Source organism: Macaca fascicularis, chromosome 14 (assembly GCF_037993035.2).
Source record: "Macaca fascicularis isolate 582-1 chromosome 14, T2T-MFA8v1.1".
Classification (NCBI taxonomy): Eukaryota; Metazoa; Chordata; class Mammalia; order Primates; family Cercopithecidae; genus Macaca; species Macaca fascicularis.
In genome coordinates, this window is record NC_088388.1 from 85,083,905 (window position 1) to 85,108,298 (window position 24,394).

The following is a 24,394-nucleotide window of genomic DNA, read 5'->3' on the forward strand; positions in this document are numbered from 1 at the left end:
TAAAATGTTTCTAATACAATAATACCCTGAAAATGCTTTCAAGTTTGAGCTCCAAGTCAGGAAGGAAAATATTCTTCCCACCTCTGACTAACCAAAAGTAAACTGTTCCAAACAAAAGTTAGCACTTATCATGGGACTCTCAATAGTTACTGCTTTTCCCACTCTCAATCCAGAAGATACTATTTCTTAAAAAGCAAACACTGTAAAAATTTCCCTTGCCAACTAATAAGTTACCAAAATGAGGACAGATCTTGTATTTTCTTTTCATTATTTATGTCAAGAATACAAAAACTGAAGTACCTTCTTGAATATTCATTATTAACAATTTCTGAATCCCACACACACTAAAAAAAAAAAAAAAAAAAAAAAAGTACCACATGGTACGTAGGTTCTTTGCTTTAAGTATGAGTGAGAATTTATAAAGATTTCCAATATTTAAGGGATGAAGACAATAGGCCTAAAAATAAGCCTACCATAGAAATGACAATCACTTTTCCATGTAGAGAAAGCAGAAGGAACCAATACCCACCATACAAACATAAATGCTCTCACTTTTGTTATTTCACACGCTCCTTCAACAAACAATGACTGAGGTAGATAAAGCTGATGTTAACTGTATTTACATAGGCAAGGTCACAGAAGTTAAATGACAGATTAATGACTAGAATTAAATTTTTGCTAAGGATAAGGATCCATTAAAACATACACCAAGTAAATGCTCAACCAGCCAATTTAATACATGTTCTCAGTTGAAAACGAATTAAAAACAAAAACAATAGAAAAACAGTGAAATGCAAAACAATATTTTTGTATTCTGGGGAAGTCTTTTTTCTTTCTTTTTAACAAAGTACAAAAAATTTAGAAGTAAGCAATTACCAAATGGTTTCATTAATCTTACAATCATATTCCTAGTGTAGGCCTTTACAAACTCTCCCACCAGGCAGAATTCACCAACTTCAGCCTATATAGATGTCCCCAGGCAGAGTTCATCAACTTCAGAAACTTAAATTAGGACACTCAGGGTTCACTTCTACAGTCAGTCAGGCAACCCAGCCAGTGGCCTGCGCCATTAGAATGCAGAGTTCTCAAGTTTCCATCTAAACAGAAACTCACTAGGCTACACCAAAACCACACTGATACCCAAATAAGATTTTCTAAAAAAGAAGCCTGGCTTAAATCAGTATTTGTTTGTTTTTAAATCAACATACCACAATCATTCAGCCAAACACAGTAATACATATAAAATTTAGTAATCCCTTTCAAAAAGGTCATTTTGAAAGATACCTTTTTTTAACAACTGCCCTCATAAATCTACAACCTAAAATTGATTTATTCAGTCATCTAGAAAATTGGAGATACGGCTGGGCGTGGTGGCTCACGTCTGTAAACCCAGCACTTTGGGAGGCCGAGGCAGGCGGATGACCTGAGGTCAGGAGTTCCAGACCAGCCTGGCCAACATGGTTTTTTTTAGTCTTTACTAAAAAAAACACAAAAATTAGCAGGGCATGGTGGCACGTGCCCGTAATCCCAGCTACTTGGGAGGCTGAGGCAGGAGAAGTGCTTGAGTCTGGGAGGTGGAGGTTGCAGTGAGCTGAGATCGTTCCACTGCACTCCAGCCTGGCCTACAGAGCGAGACTCTGTCTCAAAAAAAAAAAAAAAAAAAAAGAAAGAAAGAAAGAAAAAGAAAATTGAAGATAAAATTAATTTCGAAGGCAAAGAAATTAACTGGTTAAACAAATTTTGCTTCACTTATCAAATCTTTGTAATTTTTCCTTGGTGGGAGTAGAAACAAAAAGAATATTCATCAATAAATAGTAACCAGAGGATAAGAAACTTTTATATGAAGTATCAGCAAAAAATTTTTTTTCATATAGCAAAATTGTTTTAAGTATTTCAAAACTATGCAAGTTGAAATTAGACATAGGCTAATCAAAGTTAAACACAGGCAAATCTGCCTAGTCTTAAGTGTCAAATGTCTAGGAAATGCAATGAACAGTCTTATTTCTTACTCCAATTAGCTGGGAAAGGGATCACAAAATATGGTCCAAATTAAGATGTAACTGTTAAAATTTTATTTGTAAAGTTTATGGGGTCTTCTGTGAGAAACACAATGTTATATTTTTATATAACTTCCAGTAGAATTAACTCAAAACTATGCTCTTCATAGGCTTACACCTTAAGAAATCTAACCAACATATTAAGTGGACTTTAATAACTGGGGAAATACTCCTAAAGGCAGAATATGGAATGCTGAGTACAATGACAAAGACTGACAAGATCATCAGATGGCTTTTGTAACAATACTAATGAAGCTAAGGGGCCTAATTCATAAAGTAAGTGGACATATCCAAGAGTGAAGAGTTAATGGAATGACACTACAGTCTGACCATGAGATACTATGAGGCCAATGAATGCATGGCACAAAAAATAAAAGCTGTCAGGAGAAAATGTTCACCACATATTAAGTCAAAAGTCATAGCAAAGAAAAATACACAGTACAATTCCATTTTTTAAAACTGTATGTGTGAGGATAGGCATTGTGGTTCATGCCTGTAATCCCAGTGCTTTGGGAAGCGAGGTAAGATGATTGCTTGAGGTTAAGAGTTTGAGACGTTTGAGACAAGTCTAAGCAACATAGGGAGATCCTCAACAACAACAAAAAAATAAATAAAATAATTTTTTTTGAGATGGAGTCTCGCTCTGTAGCCAGGCTGGAGAGCATGCAACCTCTGCCTCCCAGGTTCAAGCGATTATCCTGCCTCAGCCTCCTGAGCAGCTGGGACTACAGGGGCGCACTACCACACCCAGCTAACTTTCGTATTTTTAGTAGAGACAGGATTTCACCATGTTGGCCAGGATGGTCTCCATCTCTTGACCTCGTGCTCTACCCGCCTCGGCCTCCCAAAGGGCTGGGATTACAGGCGTGAGCCACAGAACCCAGCTAAAAAAAAAAATTTTTTTTTGAGACGGAGTCTACTCCATCGCCCAGGCTGGAGTGCAGTGGCACGATCTCGGCTCACTGCCACCTCTGCCACCCAGGTTCAAGCAATTCTCCTGCCTCAGCCTCCCAAGTAGCTGGGATTACAGGCAACTGCCACTGTGCCCAGCTAACTTTTGCATTTTTAGTAGAGACGGAGTTTCACCATCTTGGCCGAGCTCCTGACCTTGTGATCCACCTGCCTTGGCCTCCCAAAGTGCTGGGATTACAGGCGTGAGCTACCGCACCCAGCCCCAAAATTTCTTTTTAAATTAGCGCTTGTAGTGGAGGTTGAGGCGGGAGGCGGGAGGCGGGGGGATAGCTTGAGCCTAAGAGTTAAAGGTTACAGTGAACTGTGATCACGACATTGCACTCCAACTTGGACAACACAGCAAGACCTTGTCTAAAAAAAAAAAAGTTGTACATGTGTAATATTTTCTTGTATATACTGTATTTGACCAAATACAAGGTGATGCATAAAGAATTGAACACTTCCAAAATGATTCAGCAACTACGTCATATATGAAGAGTTAGTGAAAAATAATTTATAAAGGAACTATAAGTTACTTCCATAAACTAATCTCAGTACCTCTCATATCACATAGCACACACCAATTCTGTATTGTAATTTATCCCACACCCTTTAGAACATCATCATGATCAACGCAGAAAGGAGAGCCATGACACATTCTTTATCTCCTCAAGGATGTGAGGAAGAGGTAGTACAAGAATAAGAGTTGCTGGGCCGGGCGTGGAGGCTTACGCCTATAATCCCAACACTGTGGAAGGCTGAGGCGGGCACATCACTTGAGGTCAGGAGTTCGAGACCAGCCTGGCCAATATGGTGAAACCCCGTCTCTACTAAAAACACAAAAATTAGCCAGGTGTGGTGGCACACACTTGTAATCCCAGCTACTTGGGAGGCTGAGACAGGAGAATCGCTTGAACCCAGGAGGCGGAGGTTGAAGGGAGCTGAGATTACAGCCATAGCAATCCAGCCTGGGCAACAGAGCAAGACTCCATCAGAAAAAAATTAAACAAACAAAAAAAAAAGAGTAAGACTTGCATGGTAAAGTAGCTGAGAATTTGGCAGCCACTATGTCAGAAGTAGGTCAGTATTTTGAACACAAGTTCAATCTCTCACAATGGTAAATGAGCCTTAAGGAATCTCCAGACCCCACACTCAAAGTAAGTCAAAGTCCTGGCCAGGCAGGATGGCTCACATCTGGAATCCCAGTACTTTGGGAGATCGAGGCGGGTAGATCACGAGGTCAGGAGTTCAAGACCAGCCTGGCCAAGATGGTGAAATCCCATCTCTACCAAAAATACAAAAATTAGACAAGCGTGGTGGCGGGCGCCTGTAATCCCAGCTACTTGGGAAGCTGACGCAGAGAACTGCTTGAGCCCAGGAGGCGGAGGTCGCAGTGAGCTGAGATCGCACCACTGCACTCTAGTCTGGGCAACAGAGCGAGACTCCATCTCGGGAGTGGGGGAAGGTAAGTCAAAGTCCTATCTTAGCGTATAAATAAAAACCCGGGTGCAGTGGCTCATGCTTATAATCCCAGTATGTTGGGGGCCAAGGAGGGCAGATCACTCAAGGTCAGGAGTTTGAGACCAGCCTGGCCAACATGGTGAAACCCCATCTCTAATAAAAATACAAAAATTAGCTGGACGTGGTGACACATGACTGTAATCCCAACTACTTGGGAGGTGGAGGCAGGAGAATAACTTGAACCTGGGAGGCAGAGGTTGTGGTGAGCCAAGATCACACCACTGCACTCTAGTCTGGGCAACAGAGTTAGACTCCATCTCAAAAAAAAAAAAAAAAAAAGTGCAGCTGTAGGAAAAAAATCAGTGTATTAGCACAACTAGATATGCTATTTCTGTCACCATGTTCTTAGCAACATGAATGGACTAAGATTCACACACGTAAAAATCAGAAAATGTAAAAATAAGAGTAGAACATGGTGACATGCACCTGTAGTAAGCTACTTGGAAGGCTGACAGGAGGATCCCTTGAGCCCAGGAGTTTAAGGCTGCAATGTACTATAATCATGCCTGTGAACGGCCACTGCACTCCAGCCTGGGAAATACAGTGAAATTCTGTGTCTATAAAAAATAAATTTAAATAAATTAAAAAAGGCAACCCTCTCCCCACCAGAAATGTAAAAATAATTCTACCATTTGTAAAACTGCCAGGTAAAATGAGAGCACTTTCCCACTCCAAAAACTATTCAACAGAAAAACTGCCCTAAGTCTTCACAAATCATCTCATTATCTGATCTGTTTATTTTAACAAAGTTCCTTCTAAAGAAGATAACCTGAAAAGACCTCCATCAATGCTAGTTTCAGGTGCTTATGAAGAAATAAAAAATTTAACAGATGTAAGTATTCCTGGGGATATATACCACATAATTGCATAATTGTTTTGGGTGTCTTCAGAACACTTTAAAAAACAACAAAATAAACTTATGTTGCAGAGATCAGAAATACACATGAGGAACGAAAGAAACAAACTGCCAGTGTTACAAGAATGGATGGTGATACCCTGTGAAAAAATTTCTAATGTAAATTAGATCTTACACAAAAGGAAAGAGGTTATATAACTTTAAAAAGGGGGTTGTGGATGACCAAAAAACACAAAATATGCAAGATATGCACGAATATAAAATGAGTCAAATGTTATGTGGTGAGGTATATATGAATCAGGAAAAGAAATCACTATTTTAAAATCATAGATTACTTTTCTAATAATTTTTTTTAAATTTATTTATTTTTATGGAGATGTGGTCTCCCTTTGTTGCCCAGGCTAGTTTCGAACTCCTGGGCTCAAGGGATCCTCCTGCCTCGGCCTCCCAAAGTGCTGGGATTACTACAGATGTGAGCCATCGCACTCAGCCAGATTACTTTTTATAGTAATTTTTCATATATATTCTCACTAGTGAGTTTCAATATTACGAGGCTGACTGCTTCATCTATATCCCTAACATTTATATATTTAAATAGGTAAAATAAATAAAACTTGAGGGGCTGTCAATGTCTCAGTGGGAAGATGCGGGCTTGCTTTATATTTGGGGTTACCTTACATTCAGGTACATACAGTGTATGTGTATATATGTTTAAGTGTGTGTATATATTCCAAAATGCTTAAAGTGAGACAAAGGATGAAGCCACACACTTTCAGAGCTATCCCTTTTGCTGGAAATGACCTGCATACAGTTCAAACCAACAACTGACTGATTCACCTACTGATGCCAAATACGTAGATATACAAAGCTGAGAAGAAGCAAAATTTCTTCCCTACGAAACTGAGGTCTTTGGGGGTAAAGATACAGCCTCACAATACATTGTGGTGATTGTAATCTGTATGTATAAGATTCAGAGATGGAAAAAAGAGCAGGTGATTATTTTGGAAGGGAAAGCAAATTTTCCCTGGTTTCAATTTCATACTCTCTTAACTCATCATAAACAGTTACAGCACTTTTCACACTTCATTACAATTACTAGCTCATATATCAGTCTCTCCCATGAGAGAGCTCACTAAAGGCAGTACCATGTCTTCTTCATCCTCAAATTGCCAGCACCTAGCAGGGTACACCTTACATATTTATTAAATGAATCCTAATAAATGAAATTTAACTTAGAAGACATCTGTAGAAAGCAACAATATTCTATTTAGTCTATGCTTTAGTGCAGCGATAATTCAGAACAAAAAAATTAGCCATCTAGAGAGTAGCATAATTGTTTTTTCAAGTTTATACCACCCCATATTCCTCCTCCTGCCATTATAGTGATATGATGAACTGCCTCAATAAAAAGCCTCTACTTCAAGAACAGAACACAGAAGAGATTTTTTAAAAGGTATTTTCCTGGCAGAGAAAGGACTGACATCCTTTTTATTTGTGGCACAGGAAAGATGAGGAACTGAAAAGGGAATATGTAGAGAAGAACGAATTCAGATAGAGCTGGGTACACAAAGCAAACCCCTAAGATACTACATATTAATATATGTCTGAAATTTAGACTCTTAAGTCATGGCTGAACCCAAGTCAAATTTACTGAACTGTCCAAACTTTAATTTTAAAAGTGCAAACTAAATTGTTTTAAATGAAGTCATTATGTAATTGCTCTAAAATTTTAATCAACACTGAAAACATATTTTTCAAATTAGTTCAATCTACTGTCTCTTAAAATTATTTTTCATTTGTCTCTTTACCCACTAATGTCATAAATACAAAAACTCTTAGAACAAAAGTGGAAAGTTTAAGTCATGAAAATGCTCTATATAAAAACGTACTCTTGGGATACTCTCGACTTCACTGCCACTGACTTGTATTTTCAAGCGAAAGAGTTGTTCATCATCACTCCTCTGATTATCAACATGTTTTAAATTACTACACAAGCCTTCTTTAATATAAAAAAGTGTAAACCTAGAGCTTTCCCTTGGCATTCTGGTAGACTCTGCATTCCTACCACTAGATGGCAGACTGTACAGAGGAACGATAGGACCTTGGTAGGAACACAGATGCATTCAGGTTCATCTGTAAACCACATCCTTAAATCTGAGATTGCTTAGGATTCCATTCTAGTACTCAGGTAAGTTGGTGATTTTCAAAACTAGATACCTTAGGCCCATCCTAGATTCCAAATAAGGATTACTGTAAAGGATGAAGAAAATCATATTTTGGTAAGCACCACCTCAAATATTTATTACTTCTATGTCACTTTTTAATTTATCAGAAATGCAAGACAATAAAAAGCTACTTAATGGAATAAAAACTCATCAATTAATATAAGAATTAAAAATTTTATTTAAACTGAATAAGAAAGCAAAACGAAAGCATTACAGTGCTCCAACATGAAAAAATAACATATCCATGGTATAAATTACATTCTGTTCTTTGAAGATCTTAAGTTTCACAATGACAACCCCACCTATAAGAAAGAAAACATATTAAGTATCAAGTAGTTTAAGAACAAATGCCAAAATTACAAACACTTTTTTGTATTACATGCTAAGAACTTAACTAATAGTTCATTAGCCCAGTTAAATATAATCAGGACTCTCAAAAAACAAAACAAAAAAAATCTAGTACTGGATCAGAAAATACAGAAACCTTATTTCCTAAGCAAAACAAAAGTCAACTAATAATACACTGTGAGTACTACTTACCTCCACCAATGCTGTGAACCCAAGCAGGGTCCAGGGTGGGGGCAGAAAAATTCTCCTTTCTTTCCAACAAGGCAGGGAAAAAGAAATCAACAATTGAGAGGCTCTGCAAGTGCAGATCAGAGTACTATAAAGGAAAAAACATTATCTGAGGAGGTTAAAGGAATTGGGACTAAGTCTGGAGAAAAGTACGTTATTAGTTAGGAATGACCAACCGTCCTGGTTTTGCTAGAACAGTCCTGGTTCACACCCGTTGTCCCAATGTCCCATTTGGATAGTACACCCTCTCACTCTTAAAAGAGATCACCCAAGTTTGGATAACATATTACACATCACCTCAGTTATAAGCACCCTAATAAAAGTTTACATGTAGCTAAGAAATTAATACACTACCAGTAGCAGCTATTCACAGTGCATCTGCATTTTCCTTTTATGAGTGCTATATTCTGGTTCTTTCTCAGCCTCCTTAAAACACAAACACGCTTCTATTCTGCCTACTTTGTCCTCTAACCCCTCTACTCATGACCATTTTTTAATAATAATCTCTGCTCCTGTTTTTTTCACCCTGGGAAACTCATCTAATTTCTTAACCTCAAAGAAAATCTCTATGCAAATCATTCAAGAACTTCTCAGAAAAATCAATCTAAGGTTTTCTGGGGGAGTTAGAGACATGAGAATTTTTCACCTGTGTCCAAAAACATCTCACATTCAAAAAACAAAAACACGGTCTCAACTGTAACCTAAATGTTCCATTTTTGTTTTAATCAATAACACTCATTCTCAACTTTGTTAAATTCTCAGGAATCCTGTCTCTTTGTAACTTCCACAATGTGTGACACAGCGCCTTAAACATGTGTTCACATGACAGTATAAATATTTGTGGATTTGTAAGTGAAACAAAGGCCCATTTCTCCACTCATAAGATCCAGGAGAGAGAAGGGTAACAGGGAAAAAGCCTTCCCTGTAGGTAGGTTAAAGTTATTCGTTAATAGCCAAACCCATGTCTAAAAATAAAGTAGGAATTCAGAAGATTTTTTTCATATCTTCTCTTAAAATGTTTAAATTCTGCCCAGTCACAGGGAATAATGGATTGCAGTTAGACTCTCTGCCAGAGTCTCCCTCATTCAGAAAACACAAGTTCCGTTCCACGTCCCCAATGCACATAGAACAATGAGAATCTTTATATTCTACCTTCATGAAGCTTTGCAAACCTCAGTAAGAAAAAACAGAAATCCCATTTATTCTAGTATTAACTGCATACTATAATATGCCAATAGTGTCTTAGGAGTTAGAAATATACAATAGTGGACAAAGTTTCTATTATCATCATGGAGCTTATATACTAATGGGAGGAATGTAATCAGTACACAAATGAACAAATATATGTCAGACGGTGGCAAGTGCTAAGAATTGCTTAGCTCTTGGGAGGGATGGAGCTATGTGTTTAGGGAAGGTTGCTAGGAAGGAGCCCCGCATAAAATGACTTTTGAGAATTATGGCAACAATGGTAGTATGTCACCAGTGGCCTGGAGGACTATGGAACTGACCATCATGATCAATTACCACCCTCCACATAGTGAGTAAGTGTGAAGGCCTCCCATTCATGCTATATCTCACATGTCTGCTCCACCCGTGCCAAACCAAAGACACATCAAACGGGACTGTCTCTTGGTAATTTTGCAAAGCCTCCAGTTTTACGTATATAGTACTAGAGACAGCAGAAATCTCATTTATTTATTCACATGCTTCACAATTAAAACAATCTCTTCACTTTAAGTGAGTCAAAATTACACCAGCCATTCATTACATCTGATTAAGTGACATACCTGTAGCTAGTAAGCATCTGAAGACCCTATAAGCCAGGAGCTCCCAACCCCCAGGCTGTGGACCGTTACTGGTTTGTGACCTGTTAGGAACTGGGCCACACAGTGGCTGGTGAGCTAGCAAGCATTTCTGCCTGAGCTCCAGATCAGTGGGGGCATTAGACTCTCATAGGAGCGTGGACCCTATTGTGAATTGCACATGCAAGAGATCTAGGTTGTGCACTCCTTATGAGAATCTAATGCCTGATGACCTGAGGTGGAACAGTTTCATCCCGAAACCATCCCTCCACACATCTCCTGCCAGTCTGTGGAAAATCTGTCTTCCATGAAACCACTCCTCTTGCCAAAAAGATTGTGGACCGCTACCGTAAGCCACTGAGTAACAAGTGAAAGTCATTTCTGAAAAGTCTTTTTTCAAACTGCTGGAAATCAACTGTAGTTATGGCAGATGTAGCACCAAATAATAACCTATCTACGTGGTTTAAAATTTTGAAATAATACTCTGTAAGTGGAAAATATTAGCTATTTTAATACATTATTAATATATCACTATAAAATAAAGCCATTAATAAATCACTACAAAATAAAGCCAAAGTTATTTTTCCTAATAAGTTTAATCTTAAGCCTTTAAGTTTCTACAAGAAGGAAAAATCACTAGGAGTATTCTACAAGAAGAAATAATCACCAGGACAAAAAATATCTCTATCCTCATACACCTCATAACCATACAATTGTTCTTACAAGATTCCTAGCAGGGTACAGTGGTATGCACCTGTAGTCCCAGCTACTCAGGAGGTCAGGTGGGTGGATCACTTCAGCCCAGGAGTTTGAGGCTGTAGTATCCAATGATGACAACTGTGAATAGCCACTGAACTCCAGCCTAGGCAACATAGTAAGGCCCTGTCTTGAAACTAAAAAAAAAAAAAAAAAAAAAAAGACTCCATATAACCCACATTCACCTATTTCTCAGCATTAAAAAGTCTGACTTCACTTCCTGACAAATGCCTTTCTTAAAGGGAATTATAAAATTTTATATAGATCTATATTTAGATAATATCCCATTTATTTTCAAAACCACATTCTATCTATGAATGGATATATGAAGAGTCTCCTAAATTTCTTAAAGAGTGTATCTTTATCTTGGCTTGTGTGAGAAAGTAATATAAATTTTAAGTGGTCTAGACAAGTTGGAAGGGAAAAATAATCATCTTTCTCCCATCATTCTACAGTACCAATCTTTCACCAACTTCTTTTTGCTATGATGCCAAAGGATCTTCAAATAAACCTTCTACCCAACTACTACTTTTCAAGTTAATCTCTTTAAACTTGACAAACACCGGAGAATGTTAAGTCGTTTTTATTTTCATTCCTATATTAGATACCCTCCAGAGTGACTGGGATTGGCAGGTGTCTTGTCTTTAGCTCTTTCTATAAGATATTTCATTAAAGTTAATTTCCCCCATTAAAAATCTTCTGGCTCACATTTATTTGATAGTCTGTCGTAAGCGCTATTCATTTTCAATCTCTGCTTCAAATACTGATGATGAAGATTTTAACTTGCCATCACTGAAGTTCTGCTCTAGACCCTCCGGCTTCCATGCATAGTCCCATCCATTTCCATGTGCTACAACTGTACTGTAACAGGACTAAGCAACACATCAGAATGAGCAAAAAAATCTAGAATCAAATTCGAGATTCATGATTCACCATTGTGATTTCAGGCATGTTAATTAGTCACTCAGTTTCCATTTCAACATTTAAAAAACAGGATTGACACTTAATTTTCACAACATCTTGGTTGAGTAAGGTAATATATTTAGGGTACTTTAAAAGTACCCTAAAGCTTTTAAAGCTTTAAAGCACCATTACAAATACTTTTCTTTCTTTCTTACCATCATTTTGTATTCATGTTTTCCCTCATTTTAGGAGACAATTCCTCTATCACCTTTCCAATACAGCGTTATGAAAATACCTCAAACTCAATTACTGCTGCAAAACCTTCATTATCTAATGTCCAATTTCTTCATCAACTGGGAAGTGTTACCACAGATCCTTGCACTCAATCTTAAGAGTGGCAAAATCTTTATAATGCACATATGATTTCTTTCTTAATAAAGACAGGGCCTTGCTTTGTCACCCAGACTGAAGTAGCTGGGACTACAGGTACATGCCAGCACATTCAGCTAATTTTTAAATTTTCTATAGATACAAGGTCTCACTATGTTGCCCAGGTTGATCTCAACCTCCTGACCTTAAGTGATCCTCCCGCTTTGGCCACCCAAAGTGCTGGGAATACAGGCATGAGCCACTGTGCTTGGCCAAGATTTCTTTATACATTACAAAATTCGTTCATATCCTTAGTCTTCCAATTTAACAACATCCTTGTGCCAAGGCAAGGAATGCTGTTATAATATCTCCATTGTAAAAATTTAAATACTTGTCTAAAGTAGCACAAACTAGTGGCTGTGTTGGAACTACATTTTTCAAACAGTAACCTTTCCACTAGCGGGACAGATGTAGATACACATTCCCAACACACACACATTCTCCCCTCATTTCCATGTGGTCTGAGTGAGACTGGTTATCATTTTCTCTAATTATTCTAAACTCCACACATTTTCACAAATTCAGTGTTGTGTTTAGTTCTAAAAAATCTAATGCCTAGCATACACAGTAGGCCACCTCTTTTCTGGTTTAGTATATCCTCATTGGCATCATCATCTTCTTTGTGGCTACAATGAACTAAAGTTGACAGACTATGAGGAAAGAGACACATTATTCAACTCAAGTTCACAAGATGCGAAAGTTCTGGGCATTCCCCATCTCCGAATGACTCAAACTGCAAGCCTTAATTTATAAGCAAGCTTAAAGAAGCCAACAATGTCAGAAAACAAACTAAATCAACTCACCAGATTTTAGGTGAACAGGTCTTATATGATGTTATATAAGAAGAACCCAGAGCAATTTTCCAGTCATCTTTTGCCCTAGAGATTAATTACTATCAATTCTAAGTAATAGCAGAAGGGGTAAACTATATTAAAAGGGGCTTCAACAGTTAAAACACATTCTTGGTTAGTCATTAAGTTACGAAAACATAACTCTGATGAAGAAAGTCAAAGAAAAATCAATTCTAGATTAAGTCTATAAGCCCAAGGACAGGAAGCAACTTATTAGTAAGTTTCTCCCTTAAAAGGTTTCCAGCTCCGTGCAGTGGCTCATGCCTGTAATACCAGCACTTTGGGAAGCTGAGGTGGGCAGATCACCGGAGGTCAGGAGTTCGAGACCAGTCTGGCCAACAACGGGGTGAAACATCATCTCTACTAAAAATGTAAAAAATTAGCCAGGCATGGTGGCGGGCACCTGTAATCCCAGCTACCTGGGAGGCTGAGGCAGGAGAATCTCTTGAACTCGGGAGGCAGAGGTTGCAGTGAGTCGAGATCACGCCACTGCACTACAGCCTGGGAAACAAGACCAAAACTCCGTTTAAAAAAAAAAAAAAAAAAAAAGGATTCCAATCTCCTGATGGGAAGAAATGGTTCTCTCCTTGCACTGCACCTTCATGCAGTCAAGGAGTATCTTAGTATTCCAAGCTGCTCTATAAATAGCTTTCTAACTTTGCTGCCAGTTGCAATTCTATAGCTAATTTTTAAGTTAGCACCTATGGCTTTTTTTCATTGCTAATGAGCTATATCAGGCAGTATTTCTAGGATAGGCTAATCTATAGAAACCACCTGAAGATAGTGCCTTGATCCACTCTAGGTCACCAAGTCAAAATAATATTTTGCAAGAATACGATGAACAAAAATAAAAGAGGGTTTATACTCTATAAAGTCTAAGACTTTATATTAATACCCAACACAAATTCCAAACCTGATAATACACAAATACATAGTTCTGTGAAGAAAAATTACTAAAGCTAATGTTAAGAAAAGAAAAACAGGCCAGGTTCAGTGGCTCACGCCTGTAATCCCAGCACTTTTGAGACTGAGGCGGGCAGATCACAAGATCAGGAAGTCCAGACCATCCTGGCCAACATGCTGAAACCCCGGCTCTACTAAAAATACAAAACTTAGCCGGGCATGGTGGCACATGCCTGTAATCTCAGCTACTCAGGAGGCTGAGGCAGGAGAATGGCTTGAACCTGGGAGGCAGAGGTTGAGGTGAGCCGAGATAGTGCCATTGCACTTCAGCCTGGGCAATAAGAGTGAAACTCGGTCTCAAAACAAAACAAAACAAAAATTACTGCCTGCTAAACTGTAACTTCTCAGTCATTAAACAGCTGGTTTTACTTCAAAAAGGAAATGTACAAATGGGAATAAGGATAATGTGGGTGTATCTTTCAATTCTGAAAATGGGAGGCAAAGTGACCACATAAAGAACAAATCAGAGGGCCGGGTGCAGAGGCTCACACCTGTAATCCCAGCACTTTGGAAGACCGAGGCGAGTGGATCACATGAGGCTAGGAGTTCGAGACCAGCCTGACCAATATGGCAAAAGCCTGTCTCTACTAAGTATACAAAAATTAGCCATGTATGGTGGGTGCATACCTATAATCCCAACCACTTGGGAGGCTGAGGCATGAGAATCACTGGAACCCAGTGCAGTGAGCTGAGATTGTGCCACTGCACTGCAGCCTGGGTGACAAAGCAAGCCTGTCTCACAAAATAAAAAAATTTAAAAAAAGAACAAATCATCAGAACTTTACTCCAGTTCCATACCAAAAGATCAAATGCAACTATCCTGTTAACTTATTTTCTCTTGGATATTCAGTTTTAATACACAAATTTATTGCAGAGCAACCCACTCCATTTTGTACGTATCAATAAATCTTCAAACTGACCTTGTATCTCAAAGCCAGACAAATTCCCCCACGACAGCTCACCTGAATTAGTGAAATTCATTTTCTTTTCTTTTCTTTTTTTTGTCTGAGACACAGTCTCACTCTGTCGCCCAGGCTGGAGTGCAGTGGTGCGATCTCAGGGTTTCATCATGTTGGCCAGGCTGGTCTCGAACTCCTGACCTCAGGTGATCCACCCGCCTTGGCCTCCCAAAGTGCAGGGGTTACAGGCGTAAGGCACCGCGCCTGGCCTCTTTTCTACTCATCTAAGAGAAATGCTACCTTCCAAAATTCTGCCCCTCCCTTTCCAAAGATCCAATCTGAAGACAGATGAACTTAGAGAAGTTAAAAATAAAAAAGTACCAACCATTAAAACTAGTTTGATAGGTAAAACTACATATCGGACACAACTAAAGATTATTCTAAACTACATCAGGCCAGGTGAGGTGGCTCACGCCTGTAATCCCAGCACTCTGGGAGGTCGAGGTGATTGGATCACCTGAGGTCAGGAGTTCAAGACCAACATGGCAAAACCCCATCTCTACTAAAAACAAAATACAAAAATTATTCAGGCGTAGTGGTGAGAACCTATAACCCCAGCTACTCAGGAGGCTGAGGCAGGATAATTGCTTGAACCCGGGAGGCGGAGGTTGCAGTGAGCAGAGATTGTGCCACTGCACTCCAGCCTGGGCGACAGAGCAAGACTCTGTCTCAAAAAAAAAAAAAAAAAAAAAAAAAGAACTGTATCAGTAAGTTGCTTAATTTCAAGTCACAAATGGCCAAAAAAAAGAAAAAAAAAGGCAAAAACAAAGTTCACCCTTTTTTGACAAATAACTCAAAACTAGATGTACACGTACTACAAGTAAAAGCAAACTTTTTTGGCTCTTAATGGTTGTCACTGGTGCACAAAAGGCTGTAAGCCAAAAACGTGTAAGCAATTATAGCCACAAAAACTGATACAGCCTTGACCTATTACAGAGTTCTAATATTAAACAGATACATGCAATTCCCCATTCTACAATACATATACCCAGCATTCATATAATTTAAGAAACATAGTCCTTCCATCATGCAAATTAAATTAAGGATCCTGGCAACAATAATAATGTTTATATTTCTGTGTTTCTAAAGAATTAAAATTAAGAGACAAAAATAAGGTGAAGCAATTACTCATCAATCCATCACTTAATAATTTTAAAATTATGTCACTGTGGTAGAACATAAAGAAATGGTGATGGATCAGTGATGCTCCTTATACACCCTCAACTGATCCCCCTAATGTGAACAATACTCAACACATACAAGACAATTTTTAATAAAGGTAGAAACTCCCTTTTTTTAACATCCAAGATACACACTGGAAAAACATTAGTTTTATCATTATTATTATTATTTTCATGTGATAGTGGTCTTGCTATGTTGTACAAGGTGGCTTCGAACTACTGGCCTCAAGAAATACTGCCACCTCAGTCACCTGAGTAGCTGGGACTACAAGGATGCACCACCGCACCCAGCTGAAAATTCACACTTTTGTTGCCCATTTCCTCCTAAAACAAAAATCACATAAGACAATGCCACCTATTCCTACCAATGATAAGGTATGCAAATTCAAACTGTTTTTCAAATAATGATATACTAGTAGATGGGACGGAATACTCTAATGGAGAATGAAGCAAAAGCTCAGAGAGAAACTGTCTCTGGTATTCGTTTCCAAAGGACCAAGCCTGTAACAAAAAAAGCTAAAGGAACACAATTGTAGCATCACAGAATAACAGAGAAAGAAGGCAATTTAGAAAATAAACTATTTTCATAACGGATTTTTGTGAGGTCATATGGAGCTAGGGTCAGTACCCTACATTCCAGTTAGAGCTTATTCCTCTTGAAGCATATGGAAAATTTATCTTAAGATAAAAGTGGTGGCTCACTCCTGTAATCCCAGCACTTTGGGAGACGGAGGTGGGCGATCACTTGAAGTCAGGAGTTCCAGACCAGTCTGGCCAACATGGTGAAACCCCATCTCTACTAAAAATAAAAAAATTAGCCGGGCATGGTAGCATGCACCCACAGTCCCAGCTACTTGGGAGGCTGAAGCAGGAGAATCACTTGAACCCGGGAGGCAGAGGTTGCAGTGAGCTGACGTCGCAACACTGCACTCTAGCCTGGGCAACAGAGACTCCCATCTCAAAAAGAAAAAAAAAAGAAGTATAGAAAGTTGACATCTCAAAAGGCCGGGCGCGGTGGCTCAAGCCTGTAATCCCAGCACTTTGGGAGGCCGAGACGGGCGGATCACGAGGTCAGGAGATCAAGACCATCCTGGCTAACACGGTGAAACCCCCGTCTCTAGTAAAAATTACAAAAAAAAAAAAAAAAAAAAACTAGCCGGGCGAGGTGGCAGGTGCCTGTAGTCCCAGCTACTCGGGAGGCTGAGGCAGGAGAATGGCGTGAACCCGGGAGGCGGAGCTTGCAGTGAGCCGAGATCTGGCCACTGCACTCCAGCCTGGGTGACAGAGCAAGACTCCGTCTCAAAAAAAAAAAAAAAAAAAAAAAAAAGAAAGTTGACATCTCAAAATGTAATCTTACATATTTACATAAATTATATTTCTCAAAGAAAAGCTCTCTCCTATCTATATCTCATTCCATATAAGTTTTCTGTGAGCTAAGAGGCTCCCCTTCAGATTGCGTGACCTCTAGTCAAGGTTCTTCAGAGCCATCTAAATGTTGGATTTATTCTCTGTGTCTTCTTACTAGTAGTGTTTTAGTTTAAGTATCTGGAAAATAGAGCCAATAGGACTATCTGATGAATAAGTTTGTATAAATATTGTGTTAATAATGCATGTCAATTGCCCAAGACATAAAAAGGTCTCCTTAAATGTTAGCTATTCTCCCCATTTTGTATGTTATGTCCTAACTAAACCAACTGATACGGTTTGGTTCTGTGTCCCCACCCAAATCTCACCTTGAACTGTAATAACCCCCACGTGAAGTACGGGACCAGGTGGAGATAATTGAAACAGCATGGCAGTTTCTCCCATGCTGTTCTCAAGATAGTGAGTGAGTTCCCATGAGATCTGATGGTTTTACAAGGGGCACTTCTCTCTCCAGCCATCATGTGAAAAAGGACATGTTTGCTTCCCTTTCTGCCATAATTTTAAGTTTCCTGAGGCCTCCCTGGCCATGCAGAACTGTGAGTCAATTAAACCTCTTTTCTTTATAAATTACCCAGTCTTGGGTGTTTCTTCATAGCAGCATGAGAATGGACTAATACACCAATTTTTATCAGATTTTGTGAATCCCTGAAGACTGAAAGGTTTCCTTTCTTTTATAAAATTTCTACTTTCAGATCAAAGTTAGGTTTACATTATTTCTGTTGAGAAGACTTCTTCAATGATTCCTGTGCAATCTAGAGACTCGGAAATCCCCCAAACCTCAGTAATTGCCACCATTCATTCAGTCTATGATAAAGTTAATACAAAAAGCTTGAGGCAGCAAAATCTCATCCTCAGCTTCCAGATCAGCAAAACTCCTTGCCTTTCCTGTTTTCACACTGGCAGCAGAAACTACAGATAAAGTGTAATTTTGAAAAATTGGCTCTAACTATGGTCCAACTTGACCTACGGTAGCCAAAAAGCTGTATCTAAAGGTCATATAATTAAAAGTCATACTCCCTTCACAATCTAGCCTCAATTGTTCCAACTATACTTCTCATTGCACCCAACCTGTCCCTCTCACAGTCCAAAAGCACCCCATTTACAAATTTCTTTGTTTCTCAAACACAATTTCAGCTTCCTGTCTACAAATGTTTGCTCATGCTCTTTCCTCCACCTGAAATGCCTAGTGTTCCTAATAACTTATCATTTAAGGTCCAGTTCTCTTCCCTTATCAAAAGCAGTATCTCACTCCTCTGATTTTTAACGTCATTTGATCTGTACTTATCTCACACTGTCTGGCAATACAGCTATCTACATATGTCATCTTCCCTACCAGACTGAGGACAGATTAGTGTTTCTGCACTTTGATTTCACAATAATCTCAACACGACCTGAATAGTGACACTGTTAATTAAATTTGGCCTAAAGCTGCTTCCATTAGCAGTGAACTGCACCTCAGTATGGTAAAACTGCAACCTAACTTGAGTATATTCTTGTTCCGAGCAGCTAAGTTTTCTGCCAATCACAAGCTGCAAGCTGCTCAGACGTGTCCAAATAAGGCAAACGTGGACCCAAATGCAGACCTGTAATGAATCAGGCTATGTCAAGATGTCACTTCTTTTTCTGTCTATAAATCCTGACTATCCACATTGCTGGGTGGAACTTTCCAAACCTTTACTCCTTCAGGGTGCTGCTCAATTCATAATTGTTTCTTTGCTCAAATTAACTGCCAAATTTAATTTGTCTAAAGTTTTATTTTAACAAGACTCAATATGTAATGCTAAAGAGCATATTAATTTCTATAAGACTAACAAAGTCTTTTTTTTGAGACAGGGTCTCGCTGTCACCAAGGCTGGAGTGCAGTGGCATGACCTCAGCTCACTGCAACCTCTGCCTCCTGGACTCAAGTGATCCTCCCACTTCAGCCTTACAAGTAGCTGGGACTATAGGCGTGTGCCACCATGCCCAAATAATTTTTATATTTTCAGTAGAGATGGGATTTCACTATGTCACCCAAGCTGGTCTCAAACTCCTGGACTCAAGCAATCTGCCCACCTCGGCCTCCCAAAGTGCTGGAATTACAGGCATGAGCCACGGTACCCAGCCAAAACTAACAAAGCCTTGTTTGGTAGAGATCCAGCTTTAAAAATGCACAAGTGACAATATATCATTTTCAGATACATATAAGTCACTAATTAAATCAAACAGGCCACCAAGATTCTTACTGACTCTAAACTGATTTAACAAATCTTATGTATTCATACTATCACCCAATAAGATAGTTTGTGTTTAAGTTCACTCATAAATTTAGAACTCAATAAAAGCTCAATTCCCAGAGAAGTCCACAAAAACCATGAGTTCACAGTATGCCTGATTTTAGTTATTTGCAGACCCAAACATTATGTATAATAACATTCAGAGGTCCAATTTTGGATGGTAAGGTATACTGAGCCCCCTGCACATGTGCCAGCAGAATTATGCATTCCTTCTTTCCTATTCTTCTCAACAACCCCACTACAAACTATGTGTGAAAAGGAAAAAATACATTGCTAGTTTCACAGCACTGGTATCTAAAGCTAGGGAAGCAGCTAATAAATGGGAGAAAGGAGGGCTCTAAAATGAAGATGGAGGATGGCACTGAGGAGCCCAGAGTCTATCAAGACAACTCCTGCTCCTGTAAGGGTTCCCTCTCCAGTCTCATCTCCCCTTACTCCCATTAACACTTTGCATTCTACCACACAAAACTATCCAGTTTCCCACAAACACACCATAAAGTGCTTTTTTGTCCCATGTCACTGCTTATCATCTGCAAATCACCATTTATCCTTAAAGTTCCTGTTACCTCCTCTGTGAAGTCTTTACTAACCTGCTTCAAAGTTACTCTTTCCTATTTGATCTTTATGTAAAAAGTTATTATGCATTTACCTCAATGTACTACAATCAATTATTAGTTTGCACATTTTGCACTATTAGATCTCAGGCTCTTTTTAAGGTAAGAATCAAGTGTTTCTCTTTTTTTTTTTTTTGAGACGGAGTTCCATACTTGTTGCTCGGGCTGCGGGGGTTTCTCCATGTTGGTCAGGCTGGTCTCGAACTCCTGACCTCAGGTTATCCACCCACCTTGGCCTCCCAAAGTGCTGGGATTATAGGCGTGAGCCACTGTGCCCGGCCCACTCATCTTTATAATATTTTCTGGACTGTCACCATTTTTCCTTAGCACTCCAAAAAAAATATGATTTTTTTTTTATGTTGGCAAAAATCTACCTTTAAACAATTGCTTGCTGGCTGGATGTGGTGGCTCATGCCTGTAATCTCAGGACTGTGGGAGGCTGAGATGGGTGGATCACCTGAGGTCAGTCAGGAGTTTGAGACCAGCCTGGCCAACATGGTGAGACCCCGTCTCTACTAAAATACGAAATTAGCCATGTGTGGTGGCACACGTCTGTAATCCCAGCTACTTGGGAGGCTAAGGCAGGAGAATTGCTTGAACCCAGGAGGCAGAGGTTGCAGTGAGCCTAAATCGTGCCATTACACTCCAGCCTGGGCAACAAGAGCAAATCTCCATCTCAAAAAAAAAAAAAAATAAAAAGATACTATGGAAACATACAATGACACTATTCTTTGTGGACAAAACAACTTATTCACAGTCATGCAACTATTTGTTACCTTCTTCATATATCTAAGACTATTCTGAAAATGTAAAATATATACACTGGATCAGATTAAGTGGTTCATCCAGCTGAAAGAATGTCTGACCCAAATAATTCCAGTTATCCATCACCAAACTACGCCCAGTAATCCTGGAGATTGCCATCAAGTAACATTTTTCTCCTGCACAATTCCATTTCAACATTACACAGAGGTAGCAGAGTTGTATTCCATGTCAACTTCAAAAGATTAAAAACTCAAATCTTTGGTTTTCCTTAATATAAACATGTTTCTTCATACCATATACAAAAAGTCAACTCAAAATTGATTAATCTTAAATCTAAGAGCTAAAATTTCTTCCTAAAACTCTTAGAAGGAAACAGGTGTAAATGTGCACAACCTTGAATCAGTCAACGATTTCTTAGATAAATCAAAAGCACAATCAAAAAAATCAGAGGCTGGGTGACAGTGTGATGGCTCACATCTGTAATCCCAGCATTTTGGGAGGCTGAGGTGGGTGGATCGCTTGAGGTCAGGAGTTCAAGACCAGCCTGCCCAACATGGTAAAACCCCGTCTCTACTAAAAATACAAAAACTTGGCCAGCACGGTAGCATACGCCTGTAGTCCCATCTACTCGGGAGGCTAAGGCAGGAAGATCACTTGAACTCCGGAGGCGAAATTGCAGTGAGCCAAGATTGTATCACGGCACTCTAGCCTGGGTGACAGAATAAGACTCTGTCTGGGGAAAAAAAAAAAAAAGAAAAATCCTGAAAAATTAGACTTGAAAATTTAAAACTTTTGTGTATTAAAAGATATTTTATCAAGAAAGTGACAAGCCAAGCCACAGAATGGGGAAAAAATTACAAATCATATAAAGATCTAGTATGTGAAGTATGTTAAGTACTCTTCCGGTATCCAGAATACATAAAGACCAAATTTTAAAACAGGCAAAATATCTTGAATATTTTCCCAAAGATATACAAATAGTCAATAACCACATAAAGAAATGCTAAACAGCATTAACCATTAGGGAAATGGAAACCAAAGTCACAATGACATAACACTTCACACCCACTAGGATGACTATTTTTTAAAAATAAAAAAACAAAAATCCTGAAAATCACAAGTTTGGCAAGAAAATAGGGGAGAAATAGGAACCTTCATACATTGCTAATGGGAATGTAAAACGGTGTCACTGCTGTGGAAAAGTTTGGTAGTTCCTCAAAAAGTTAAACAGAATCACCATATAAACCAGCAATTTTACTCCTAGATATATACCTAAGGGAACTGAAAATACGTTCACATGAAAACTTGTATATGAATGTTCATAGCAGTATCATTCTTCATAGCCCAAATGGCTAAACAACCCAAGTGTCCACCAACTAATGAAAATATAAATGAAATGTGGATATCTATACAAGGGAGTATTATTCACCTATAAAAATGAATAAAGTACTGATATGTGCTACAAGGATAAACCTTTAAAACATTATAACTGAAAGAAGCCAGGAAGAAAAGGCAACATATTGTATGATTCCATTAATATGAAATGTGCAGAACAGAAAAATTTGTAGACAGAAAGTGGATTAATGGTTGCACGGAGGCAGAGGACAGCTTAGGAGTGACTGTTAACAGATACAGGATCTCTTTCTTGGGTGATGGAAAATGTTCTAGAATTACATAATGGGGATGGTTGCACACAACACTGTGAACATACTAAATAACACTGAATTCTCTACTTTAAAACTGAATTTTATGTTATGTAGATTATGTCTCAATTTTAAAATTGCAAAAAAAAAAATGTATACTCTAAAAGGGAAAAAAATAAAAATAAAAAATTGCAAAAAAGAAAATTATGTGTGTGAGGCCAGGAGTGGTGGCTCACGCCTGTAATCCCAGCACTTTAGGAGGCCGAGGTGGGCGGATCATGAGGTCAGGAGTTCAAGACCAGCCTGACCAACATGGTGAAACTCTGTCTCTACTAAAAATACAAAAATTAGCTGGGCCTGGTGGCTCGCACCTGTAATCCCAGCTTCTTGGGAGGCTGAGACAGGAGAATCACTTGAACCCAGGAGGCGGAGGCTGCAGGAGCCGAGATCGCGCCATTGCACTCCAGCCTGGGCAACAAAGAAAGAATCTGTCTCAAAAATAAATAAATAAATAAATAAATAAATAAAAATAAAAAATTATGTGTGTGGGGTGTGTGTGTGTGTGTATATGTACACACAGCTAACCCTCCACATCAATGGGTTCCATTATCATGGATTCAATCACGAATTGAAAATATACCCAAAAAAGCATCTCTATTGAACATGCGCAGACTTTTTTCCTTGTCATTATTTCCTAAACAATACAGTATAACAACTATTCACGTAGCACTTATATTGTATTAGGTATTATAAGCAACCTAGAGATGATTTAAAGTATTCAGAGAATGTGCATAGGTTATATGCAAACAATGCCATTTTACATCAGGGATTTGAGCACCCTTAGATTTTCTTATCTGTGGGAGGTCCTGGAATCAATCCCCTACAGATACTGAAGGACAACTGCATATATTTATCACCTCTCCTCAAAATCTCCTCTTTATTTTAGCTTTGCATTAGTTAAATGCTAATGTTTCAAATTATTCAATACAGTGCATGAGTCGGATTTCTGCAACAATTGTTTGAAGTATATCAAAAAGACTTGCCAATCCTATACAGTGTGAATACCACCCGCTATTTACTTTTTGCGGCATACTTAGATTACATTAAAATTTTTGCATATAAGATGTATTTAAAATATGGCACGCATTCCTATTTCTTAAACATCCACAAGATAACTATTACCAGCACATAAAATTTTAAGTGCACACACACACAACCCCAAAGATGACCCTTGATCTCAGAGCTTATAGTCACGTGGGACCTATAATCAGAAGAAACATGTACATTAAAATATGACAATTGGGTATATTTTGTGAAGTCACTTGCAGAGTATATCTGCAATCTTTAGTAAGGAAATAAGCTTTGGAAAGCATGCCCAACTTCCTCAACCACTACTTGGAAAAACTGCCCCTTGATTAAGACTTGGGTCCCTAGGATGCTTTCAAGTAATAACTTTATGGCTATAAATACCAGCACCATTCCCCTAACCACTGCTAAAAATTTCATGTATTCAGATGAAACTTTCAGCAATTCCCACTGGCCCCTGGAATCAACTTACTGATTAAGTAATCTAGATTAAGTGATCCTATTTTTACCACCATTGCTACCACCTCCCTAACCTTTGCCTCATATCTCATACAG

The 24,394-nt window shown here is 38.7% G+C and overlaps 1 protein-coding gene and 1 long non-coding RNA gene across 51 annotated transcripts in view; both read right to left on the reverse strand.

Annotated features, from left to right (window-relative positions):
* The window catches only part of PICALM (phosphatidylinositol binding clathrin assembly protein), a 112,744-nt gene that overhangs the window by 76,823 nt on the left and 11,527 nt on the right, over window positions 1–24,394 (reverse strand). The gene's annotated exons all lie outside the window — the stretch shown is intronic.
* LOC135967225 (uncharacterized) lies at window positions 7,765–8,274 on the reverse strand. Its single transcript, XR_010581216.2, has 2 exons — window positions 8,151–8,274; window positions 7,765–7,912 (listed from the first exon to the last, which is right to left on the reverse strand). It is a non-coding gene; the product is annotated as an uncharacterized lncRNA (long non-coding RNA).